Source organism: Microtus ochrogaster, linkage group LG3 (genome assembly GCF_000317375.1).
Source record: "Microtus ochrogaster isolate Prairie Vole_2 linkage group LG3, MicOch1.0, whole genome shotgun sequence".
Taxonomy (NCBI): domain Eukaryota; kingdom Metazoa; phylum Chordata; class Mammalia; order Rodentia; family Cricetidae; genus Microtus; species Microtus ochrogaster.
The window spans coordinates 13,693,331-13,705,332 of NC_022029.1; the positions used below are offsets into that span (position 1 = coordinate 13,693,331).

Below are 12,002 nucleotides of genomic sequence, written 5' to 3' on the forward strand. Positions count from 1 at the left end.
AAAAAAAAAAAAAAAAAAAAAAGTTGAAAAATAAATTGGCTGGGACTGGAGATTTGGCTCGGCTGTTAAGAGTGCCTGTGTGTAATCATGAAGGCCAGGGTTTGAACTGCAGCATCTATGTACCAAATTGGACGTCTCATGACACCTGGAACCCCCCCACTCTGAGAGGGATGAGAAGCAAGAGGATCTCTAAGGATTGCTGGCTCCCAGCCTCCTCGAGAGAATGTGACCTTTACGTTCAGGGAGAGGCCCTGCCTCAAAGAAGTAGGCCAACAGTAAGAGAGGACACCTGACACCCTCTTCTGGCCTACGTACATACGTAGATGTGTACACCCGCACACAAGTGTGCATACACTTACACAGACACACATACCAAAAAATAATAAGTCAATCTTTTAAAAATGCTTACTGGGGGCTGAAGAGACAGCTACTATGACTCACAACCAGGAAATGCTTTGGTGAACCAGACACGCAGATGACTGAAACCTGAAGAAGTCTGTGGGTCAGACAGGACGGCATGGGTGACTGATGTGGACATGTGTACCCTCACCTGGGGATACAGCAGCGAGTTCGAGGCCAGCCGGGACAGCTTCACTGTGAGAGAGCAAGTGATCCAATTTCCAGGTAAGCCAGAGGGAAGAGAGTTTTCTAGACTTCTCCAACCTGTTGTGCTCTGTGGCAAGAGCATATGGGTCACCAGGACTGAGATTCTCATGTATGTAGGTAGAAAGAAATCCCGGTCTGTGAGGCAGAACTTTAGGGAGCCAAAGTACGCCCTTACCTAATTAATACTCAGCCCTAAGTCAGTTCAGAGACTGAGAGTTCACTGAGGGGCATATGTGGGAAGTTTTTCTTTTCCTGTATTGACTCTTTCACAATGCGGTATATATATATATATTTGTATGTATATGTGTGTGTGTGTATATATATACATATGTACATATATATATATACTTTTATTATATTTATCCTCCTTATCCTTTCTTACCCCTCTCCCACCAAACCTCTTTGCCTCTCCACGCCTGGTTACTTTCAAGTCTTTGTGTGTGTGTGTGTGTGTGTGTGTGTGTGTGTGTGTGTGTGTGGCCTGCTGTATTTAATTAGGATTGCTTGTGTGAGCATAGGTGGGGGATCATTAACCAATACAGATAAAACTTGAATCTCAGATTAAAATTATTACAGGGAAAATACTTATACGTAAATGGTGTATTATATTTGACAGTCTTACAAAAGAAGCACAATTGTCCCTGGTTGACAACAACTGATAGAAGCTAGCAGTTATCAATAATTTCATGTGGCAATTCTCAGGGTAGATTAGCTCATGGCAGGGTGGAGGTCAGTAGGAGGGCACATCCCCAAAGCCCCGAGTTTAAGCACCAGTACCACCACCCCTCACCAAGCCAGACAGAAAATCCTGACTTTGGAGAACCACTTGCTAGGATTCTGATTTAAGAGGATTAGGCTAATGTCTGTGGATTTGCCTTTGCAATGAGGTTGCCAATCAAAGCTGGTCCAGAAATAATCAACACCTCTAGAGATTCATAGTTATGGCCTCTAAATTGCCCACCTGACCTGTCTAGGAAAAGAAAATATTTCAAGACTCTACAGGTGAGCATACAGGTGAGCATACAGATGGCAGCCCCTGAGGAGTGGCAGCTGGGATGGCAGCAAGCATTAAATGGTTTCCCCTGGACCTGCCCTTCACCTTCTACCGGCCAAGAATGCAGAAACCATGTAAGCATGAATCCCAAATCCAAAAGTCCAAAAACTGAAGTACTCCAGAGTCTGAAACTTTTGGTCACAAAGATGCAGGTGCGCTCCTCTTCAGGCTATATTACAAAGTGTATGTAGATAACGGAATCTGAATAAATTCTGCACTTGGATTTGAGTATGATCCTCAGAGTTTAAGGAATACATGCATGTATTCCCAAGTCTGAAACATGTGTGGCCCCAAGAATCTCGGACAAAAGATACTCAGTACTGTGTCCCTAAAGAGAATTTCAGTGACTGATACCAAAATAGACAGGATAACCAACAGCCTCCCCCTGATTCCTATTTAACTCACCTACTTAGTGGGAACAAAAACCTCTATCAGACTGAAATGTCAGTTCCAGAGCAGCACAAGATTAAGATGTTTAACACGGACAACACAGCATCTAGTCCCTAGTACACACCCATTAGTTAACCCAGCAACTGTTTCCTAATTGGAAATCTGACAAGAGGGGGTGGGGTTTGGGGAGACACAATATAAGGATATCTTTATGTCCACTGTAGTGGTCTATAATGTTGTAGGTTTGAAAAGAATCAGATGGCCAAGACAATCGGTTTTGTGGATGCCCATAAAACACTCTTTCCCCAGACGTCCTCAAACTCACTCAACGATGAGGATAGTGTTTGAGTTTATAACATGGTTTTCACTTCTCTCAGCATGCTCTGCTTATTATTCTAGCGGGGTCCCTCATCTACAAACAGCCAAAGCTAATACTAAGCCATCGATGTGATACAACTACCCAGGATGACCATGTAGTTACCCAGTTTCAGAAATGTGTGCACTCTTCCAATCCAAGGAAACGGCTCTTATTCCTTCCTAGGACAATCACATACTCAGGGTGGAAATTCACATGTCCTACCTGCGGACCACGGGCCTGCATTATTTCCATGCAGTTGAAGGATACCTTTTCTATTGCACATTACTTCTTGGCCTTGCCTCTAAGAGCAAGGGTATTGCCATGTAGTTGACATACCATTGCTTCTCATCACAAGCCTATGTATGTGGCAAAACAGGTTTGGAAATGCTTACCTGTTCGCACCATTTACTGTCTACCCCTATCATGACGAAAGAGCTGGCTTCATAGGACAGTGAATGAGCTTGTGGAAGGTGCCGTTAAAGTGCAGTGTGGGAAGTTGAGCCATCAGTAACCATTGTGTACAACCCAATGCTTGGCTGTGGGAACCATGAGGTGGTTACTCCATCCTCACTGGTCTCCTGACTATGTGTCTAGCAGGATGCACCATGCCTTCCTCCACCTCTTTTGCCTTTCTCTCAATCTCTTCAAGCTTCCTTCAAATGTTTGTCCCGAACACTTTGTTGTTAAACCTCCTTTTGCCCTCCGGAATATCCTTTTTACACTGTATCATATATTGCTTTTCTGCTTGCTTATTATCTATAAGGTACGCTTCAAACAGGCAGGGATTTCTGTCTCCATCTTCTACAGTCAGTGCCAAAGTCAGAGTCATAGCCTCAGACCCAGAGAGTAGACAGCACCTCTGCTTACATCATGGGAAGCTTGGCACACTTCTATAAAAGACAGGACAGTAGATATTTTAGACTTTTGAGCATGTAGTTTCTGTTTTAACTGCTCCTTTCTGGTCTCATAGCACAAAAGCAGCCCCAGACTGGTAAATAATTGTGAGACACGTGGAGAGGAAACATGAACAAATAACCAGGGGAGACACTCAGTCTCCTCTCTGACGTGACTAGCCTGGCTTGCCTTACACATGTCTGAGAACTCTTTAATGAGAACTTCTGAATTTAAAGACAACTTCTCACAGTGATTTTTTTTTTTTCAATGCTCTACATAATCATGTGCTCAGCCAAATCCTGTCATCCTGTCTGTACCTTGCAACCCCTTCTGATGAAGCTAAATCTCTAGAGAGCTAAGCCCTTGTTTACTCAAGGCTGGAACACAAACCACAGCATTGAGATGCAGTGATCCCTTGGAGGTTGTAACATGTAGAATCTAGGGGCTGGGGATATAGCTCAGAGGTAGGATACTGGCCTATCACACATGAGTCATTGAGTTCAAGCCCTAGGTAAAATATAATAAATAACTTCCAAAATAAAATAAAAGCTTTTGTTTTGTTTTTAGATAAAATTAAAAAATTCTAAGGCAGGATGCAGGGATGCACGCCTTTAATCTTAGCACTCGGGAGGCAGGGTCAAGTAGATGTCTGTGAATTTGAGGTCAGCCTGGTCTGCAAAGCTAGCTGTAGGCCAGCCAGGGCTACACAGTGAGACCATGTCTTTAAAACAAAGCGATCTAGCCAAACAAACAAGCAAATAAACAGAATCCCAGACTCACAACATGACTGAGAATGAACCCAGTGCCTTAAACGTGTTAGGCGAGTATTCAACTACTGGGCTACACCTCAAGTTCCTGTTTTTATTGCTTTAATTAGTTAAATCTGTTCTTTGCTGATTACATACACATAACCAACACACTCTGACTACTCTTAAGCCACCTTTATCCTATTTTTAATAAGTTCCTCAAGTGATTCATACCCACGGTGAAGTGTAAAAAGTACAGATTTAATCACATTTGTCAAAGCACAAGTAAAGAAATATCGTTTCTACAAAACGGGTCGGGAGTGCAGCTCAGTGAGTGCCAGATCATTTGCTCGGCGCGCACAAGGTCCTAAGTTTGACCTCTAATAGCAGAAGAAAAAAAAAAGAAACGACAACTTACCTTAGGTACGCAGGGTGAGTGATGTCAAAGGAAAGTAGCCCAAACCTCAGACAGAGGCGGGAGTGAAATCCAGTAAGATTGCACGCGGGAGCAAGACCTCAACCCAGATCAATGTCTAAAGGCACCCCAAGAGTAGAGTCCACGCTTGCTTGCAGGGGAGTTGAGGAAAAGTTTGGGGAGGAAACTTGTCGGTGCCCCACCTTGTTAAGTTTTGTTCCAAGAGACAGGCAAAATCGAGACTTTACAAACATCTAGCTACAAGGAAATTTATAAATTTCCTCAATTAATTTCAGGACGAAAATAAAGAATCTCTGTTAGCTGCTCATCCTGAATCAAGAAAGAAATGTGGATTCAAACTGAAGACTATCTAGTCTTGAATACTATCAGCTTGGGAGCTTCTCTTGAAGTTGTCGGCAAGACCGGAGAAGGAAATCCAGCCAGAGAGATCTTTTTATATCTTGTTCTCTGGGCGGCAGCATCTCCAGCCCTAGCAGCAGCTGTCTTTTCGAACCGAAGAGTAAAAACCTATTCCGGCAAAGCCCCCCTTTCCCCGCCCCTGGCTCCCACCCCAACCCGTCCCCATCCTGCGTGCGCGCGGGTAAACTTCCTGCCTTTTTAGCTCCTACGAAAGGGGCTTCTCCTTTTACAGGCTTTGCCTTTTTTGTTGAAAAAGCGCGCGCGAGCAGGAAGATGATACAGTTGAAAAGGAAGCAAGCAAAACCAGAGTTCGGTTCCGCTGCAAGGCCCACCAGAGATTTAAGGAGGGAAGGCAAGCTGCACGCGGAGTGTGAAGCAAGGCAGGCCTTTCCTAAACAAAAGCACCGAAGGATGGTCAGACGGCGCTGACGGATTTCTGAAATGTCTGAAGTTACTTCGGACAGCTGAATGAGTAAAGAAATACCCTTTTATTTTATTTTCAGGAATAAGCAGAACGTTTTTACAGCAGTGGTACAGAAAGCAAAAGGTCATTTAATACAGCACGAAGCTGCACGGGCTAGCAGCCGAGCAGGCCAGGGTGAGTCACCCAGTGTAAGAAGACTAGAAGACCCCACGTAAAAAGCAAAGGAAAACCATACCATGGAATGTTAGGAATATTTCCTAACGCGAGCTCCCTACTGACGCAAAATTCCCAACCAAGCCAAATCAAAACAAGCCAAATTAAGAAATATCCAGGTTTAACGGGAGTTCTGCGCTCTCGGGTGGCCCTGAGAGAGAACCGGGAAGCCCGGGAAGCATTGCAAACTCGACCACAAGGAGGAAGAAAGGAAGACCATGTGTTCCTCTTATGGGAGCTCACTTAAATACCCTGGGGAAAGTGGTCCTGACCCCTCCCTGGGGGTGGGGTCAGGACCAGGCCTGCTGGGATTTGGAGTCCAGATCAGGGCAGGGGACTGGGATCAATGTGAGGGGCTGGGGCCTGTGCTCCCAACGTGACAAAGAAAGAAGGACCAAGAGACCCAGGAACCGCCCTGGTCAAGCTCCAGGGTCCTAACACCACTATCTCAGCTCCAAGCTTTCCCTGGGCCAGACTCTCCTACAAGGTCATCTGGCAATTTGTAAACCCTTCTCTGGGGACAGTTCGTCAGGCTCAGGTTCCTTCCCTGGCTGGCCCTCAGCTTTGTCTTTCTCCCAGCATGAGATTCTTGGGTAAATTGTAATTTCTTAGGGTCCATCTTTTCAATAGTCTGCCAGCCCAAAGAAAGGGCACTAGAGTCCACATTCCTTCCCTGCATTCCTGGTGACAGCATCAAACTATATATAGTCCAAAGCAAAGGGAGGGAGGGGGAATGCTCGTATAGTTAATAAGCCCTTATCTGTTGTCAGCTTTCATTCTAGGGCTTTTTAATAACCACCAAAACCCACCACCCTGTACCCTGCTACCTCTACATCCACAGACTGCTAGGTTTTGGGTTTGGGGTAAGTGATTCCAGGGGACACTAAGAGAGACAGCTGAGAACTGGGGAGTCCCTTGTGAGAGATCTTAAGGCTGTGAACACACACACACACACACACACACACACAGGCAGGAGCAGCAGCAGCATGTCAGTCGCTCTCAGCAGAGTTTGGGTCCCAACGCCAGAGACCACATGGGGAAGTTTCTAAAGAGAATCAGAGCCCACAAGGCAGAAGGGGGTTCCCAGCCAGAGTCTGCAGGCTCTCTGATTTCCAGGCAGGAGCCAGAGAAGGGGTTAGGATACAAAATGTGGCACCTCTTTGATGTGCATGCACTTCCCAGGTGAGTCTGCTAGCAAGGGAGTCATGAAGCACCAGGAGGTTGCCTGTCTTTATCTGTGAGAGGAGGCCTGAGAAGCTGTGTTCTGCCCTTGCTACATTCTTACACAAACCACTGTAAGTCATCAAGTTAGCCAAAAGAAACATATTTGCTCGGCATCTAACGGTCAGTTCTGCATGTGGACCATATTAGGTTTTCAACTAGAAGCTAATAAGGCCATGCTTAGCCCAAGAGGCCTCCTTACAGCCACAGCTATTATAAGAAAATGGGAACCTGTTATTGGGAATAGTTTCCTAATGTGAGCTCTCCACCAATGTAAATTACCAATGAAGCCAAATTAAAGTAAGCCAAATTAAGAGATATCCAGGTTTAATAGGAGTTTAGCACTCTCCAGTGGCTCCGAGGGTAAACCAGGAAGCCTTGCGAACACTACCCAACCACTGGGAGGGAAAAAGGAGACCACGTGTTCCTCTTTTGGACGTTCACTTAAATGTTCTTGGGCGTGGTCCTGACCTCCCCCCCAGGGAGGGGTCATGACCTGGCCTGCCGGGATTTGGAGTCCAGAGTGCTTACTCTCAGAGTCAGGGAGCTAGGATAGATGCAAGGGGCTGGGGCCTGAGCTCCCAATTAACACCTGTTTGTGACTCTAATCCCTTAACAGACTTCCCAGGTGCCCAGAGTTCAGGAGGGTGACACGTGTCGTTCTTACTTCCCCAAGGGAGTTTGCAGGCTTCCGATTACCAGACTCCTGGGCCATCAGAGGGTTACCAATGGAATGGATGCACCTCAGCTAGAATTGCCTCTCCTCTCCAACATTCTTAGGGTGATACAAGCCTTCCCCGGAGTGCAGGGCCCCCCACATATACCTGGGAATAGAGGACAGCTTGGCTCACACTGTGAGGAACCCATTAACCATGTGACAGGAGCCCTCTCCCTTCCCCTGATACTTGTAAGAAAGGGTTCCTATTCTGCTTCACAGTTCTGCAGTCGTCCAGTCCCAAAGAAACACACACAGGTCTACATTAATCACAAACTGGTAGGCCTAATAGCTCAGGCTTCTTATTATTAACTCTTATAACTTACATTAGCCCATAATTCTTGACTGTGTTAGCCACGTGGCTTGGTACCTTTTCAGCGAGGCAGTCACATCGTGCTTCCTCTGTGTCTGGCTTCTTCTATGTCTGGGTCATGACTGTAGACTGACTCTTTTCTTCTCCCAGAATTCTCCTGTTCTCCTTGTCCTGACTCTACTTCCTGCCTGGCTATTGGCCAATCAGAATTTTGTTAAACACATACAAGAAACAAATCTTTACAGGGTAAAACCATTTTCTCACAGCACTTCCCCCTTCCTAAAAACAAAAAACAGAACAAGAACTCTGAATCGAATCTCTTTTGGTTAGCTTTTCTTCTGACCATTATCCATAACAACTTGTAACCAGCATTCTAAAAAAAAGGCAAACATCCACAATCCATTTTTTGGGAGTGTGGGCATTGTTATAATTGTCCATTGCATGTCATTTCAGACTACAAAAACAATAAGTCTCAATTAGATGTAACCCGATCCTAGTACTAGAAGCTTCATTTGGTGTCAAGAGATGACCAGTTGAGACTCTGTCTCACTCATTATTTGGAAACTTTATTAGGTTTGCCTTTGTATATTTTAGGGAGGTTCCACTGCACTGTTCCTATACTGTCCTACATAGGCCCCTCCATTTAACTGTCTTTCCCCTCATTTTCATCTTCAACCCCATCTTCCCTCCCCCAGCTGATGCGCCCATTCTTACCCCTGCTTCAATTCATCCATAAAATATATTTTATTTCCCCATCCCAGAAAGATCCATGCCCCCCCTCCTCACCCCTTCCTCTGGATATCAGAGGCTTATTTACCTCATTTATCTGCTTCCCATCCTGCTGGCTCTGCATCTATCCCACAGCACCGACTCGAGACTCTGCCCTTTTCCCCCCCAGCATTCTCTCTACCCTGAAAATGTTGCCTACCTATTGGCCATTGTAGTGCAAGAGGGCCTGCTTTTGGTCCCGGCCGCCTGGCTAGGTTATACCCGAAATAACCACAAAGAAATTGCATTAATTTTATTACTGCCTGGCCCATTAGCTCTAGCCTCTTACTGGCTAACTCTTACATCTTGATTAACCCATTTCTATTAAATCTGTGTGTCACCATGTGACTGTGGCTTACCGGCAAGATTCTAACCTACGTCCGTCTCAGGCGGGAGATTCATGGCGTCTGTCTGTCTCTGCTTTCTTCCTCCCAGCATTCTGTTCTGTCTTCCCCGCCTACCTGAGTTCCGCCCTATCAACTAGGCCAAGGCAGTTTCTTTAATAACCAATGAAAGCAACACAAATACAGAAGGGCCTCCTACACCAGGCCATTCAGCTTTTTATTAAACCACTCCGAGTAATAAGTATTCAGTGTACATCAAGCTTATCCCACAACATAAAGTGACTGCTAATGACGTTCTGCCTTAATCACATGCTTCATACATTCAGAGATCAATGTCTTACTCAGCCATAATCAGAGAAGCTTCCTCCTGCAGCAAATGCGAACAAATACAGAGACCCACAGCCAGACTTGCAAAGAGTGAGAGACCTTGAAACATTCAGCTCTAAACAAAATGTTTCAAACCCCTCCCCTCAGGGCTCAGGGAACCCCATGGAAGAGAAGGCAGAAAGAGTTTAAGAGCCAGAGCAGATGGAGAACACTGAGAAAACAATGCCCTTTAAATCAGCAGGACTGGATCCAAGTATGAACTTACACAAATTAAAGCAGTATCCACAGGGCATGCAGGCGTCAGCGTCAGATGACTTCCTGGGGCTGAAGGGAAAAGTGCACATACGCTCCCATCCCTAACCCAGAAGCCATCTCGAATTTATCACCACTTCCAAATGAAACTTTAGTGTTCTCCAAGGGAGTCTCACTAGGGAAACAAACTGCTTTTAGGGTAGGGCTGCAAGCCCAGCAGTGAATGCCAAAAGGAAATGAATTCAACAGCATCTTTGAAGTTTCCTTGTCTCATAATGTTGTGTTGGGGTTTTTTTCTTTTTTTTAATTTTATATCACACAGGGGTGGGCTAAGCAAGAGGAAGGGAGAGGGGAGGACAGAGAGAGAGAGAGAGAGAGAGAGAGAGAGAGAGAGAGAGAGAGAAAGAGAGAGGGAGAGAGAGGGAAGGAGAGAAAGCAGTTCTCTCTTTTTACCCTTGCAGTTCTTTTATGTATATATTATTTCTTCTCTTTTAGTGTTTTTATGGGATTCTTGAGTATGCAATAGAATGGGTCTCTGTCTATTTCTATTTCTTGGCCTCTTTTCCTTTGGCTTATTTGTTTTGTCCTATTTTGACCTGTTAGTTTTTGCTTTATCTTATTACTGTCCTTTAGAAGCCTATTTGTTTTCTTTTTTTTAAGAAATGCTTTTTTTAAGATTTATTTATTTATTATGTGTACAGTATTATCAGTATTCTGTCTGCATGTATGCCTGCATGCCAGAAGAAGGCACCAGATCTCATTACAGATAGTTGTGAGCCACCATGTGGTTGCTGGGAATTGAACTCAGGACTTCTGGAAGAGCAAGCAGTGCTCTTAACCACTGAGCCATCTCTCCAGTCTGCCTGTTTGTTTTCTAATGAGAGACAGAAACAAGGTGGATTTGGATGGGAAGGAAGTTGGTAAGAAGTTGGAAGGAGTAGAAGGAGGGGAAACCATAATCAGGAAATCCTATGTCTCTTTTCAAAAGGGAAAATGATCAGATACTTACTGTCATCTTAACACAAACTCTAATCACCTTGAAATAATGACTATAAACTGAGAATTGGCCCATGCAGATTGGCTTGTGGTATATGTGGGTCATTGTCTTGATTGCTGGTAGATGTGGGAGGCCCCTGCCCACCATCTGAACTACCATCCCTATGCTGGTGGCCTGGGTTTTATATAAGGGTAGCTCTGCAAGCCTGGAAGCAAACCAATAAGCAGTGTTCCTCTGTGACTTCTGCTTCAAACCCCTGCTTGAGCTCGGCCTTGGCTCCCTCAGTGGCGGACTGTAATCTGCAAGAAGAAGTAAGCCCTTCTAAGTTGCTTTTTGGTCATGCTGTTTATCACAGCAAAAGAAACCAAACTCAAACACTTAGCATGCTTTTTCTCTCCCCTTGGTTCTGTTTAAACCAGTCCAAGGAATCCTACACGCTAGACATTACGCTTAAGTCCATATAACCTGCTATATGGGGAGCCTTTTCTCCATTTTTTTCTTGATAAGACCTGCTGCTATATATAAAAGCCCACGCTTTGGCTCAGTCTCAACACTGCAGCTGAAAGACAAGCTTACTACTAGTGCTCTCACATGAAAATCAAATAGTGGTTAAATCTCTTTCCGCGATTTCTCCCTTGGCAGAATCCACCTGGGTGGAACGCAAAGCTATGGTTTTAGCCACTCACTCCCACAACTATCAAAATGGCTGAAGACAGAGATCTCGGGTTGAAAAAATAAAAATAACCACCACAAAAAACAACGAGGAGCCAAATAAACCACACATGGCTTGATGCTCTTGGGAGCCTATTGAAGGATTCTAATAGGTCGCTATTTTCCAGTGCCTTCGCTCTGGCTCCTCCTGGGTATCTGCCTAGAGCTCGTTATGCGAAGCTCTTGTGTGAAGCCACACCTGCTCCTGGTAGAACATGACCGTTTTCTCTGACTAGAGGCCTGCAGTTTCATTTCTCCCCAACTATTTTCTTGTCTTTACTCCAAAACCTTATATCTGTTTCAAGGCACAAAGCAGCTTTCCTCATCACACATGGCCACTGTACAAACGGAACCTCCAGTGCTCCTTTAAGGTCTCTTACACAGAGCCACTGTAAGGTACCTCAACCACCACTCCAGAGAACAGTGAATGAAGCCATTCACTGGCCAAATAACATAACAATGATTTGGATTACTTCTCCAGCATAGGATGAGAATAGGAAACAAGCTAGGCAGTTTTAGGGAGGGGATCTTAAAAACAGATTTACCATGTCTAAAAGTCAGAAATGCTCCTGGTCCAGTTTGCAATTCTGTCCTTCCTAAAGCCCAAAGATGCCAAAAATGACTGAGCCAAAATGTCTTTGGTTCTGCCTGAGTCAGAGCAGAGGCCAGGGATGTGAGACAGGATTTTTGCATTTTTGCTTTCTCTCCTCTCAAAAGAACATCCCTGCTTGCAATCTACATATGAAGACATGACCAAAACGTAGAGGAGGCACCAGGGTAGCGCATGATTGGGCCGTCTGGACTGACAAAACGTAGAGGAGGCACCAGGGTAGC

General features: G+C 45.0%; 1 protein-coding gene across 1 annotated transcript in view; it reads right to left on the bottom strand.

Annotated features, from left to right (window-relative positions):
• Nucleotides 1-4,949, bottom strand: part of LOC101989399 (ATP-binding cassette sub-family G member 2) — a 99,665-nt gene extending 94,716 nt beyond the window's left edge. Inside the window, exon 1 of the mRNA XM_013351284.2 lies at nucleotides 4,467-4,949. The gene's annotated coding sequence lies outside the window, so the exon portion shown is untranslated. The remainder of the gene's footprint in view (nucleotides 1-4,466) is intronic.
• Nucleotides 4,950-12,002: the final 7,053 nt, after the last annotated feature.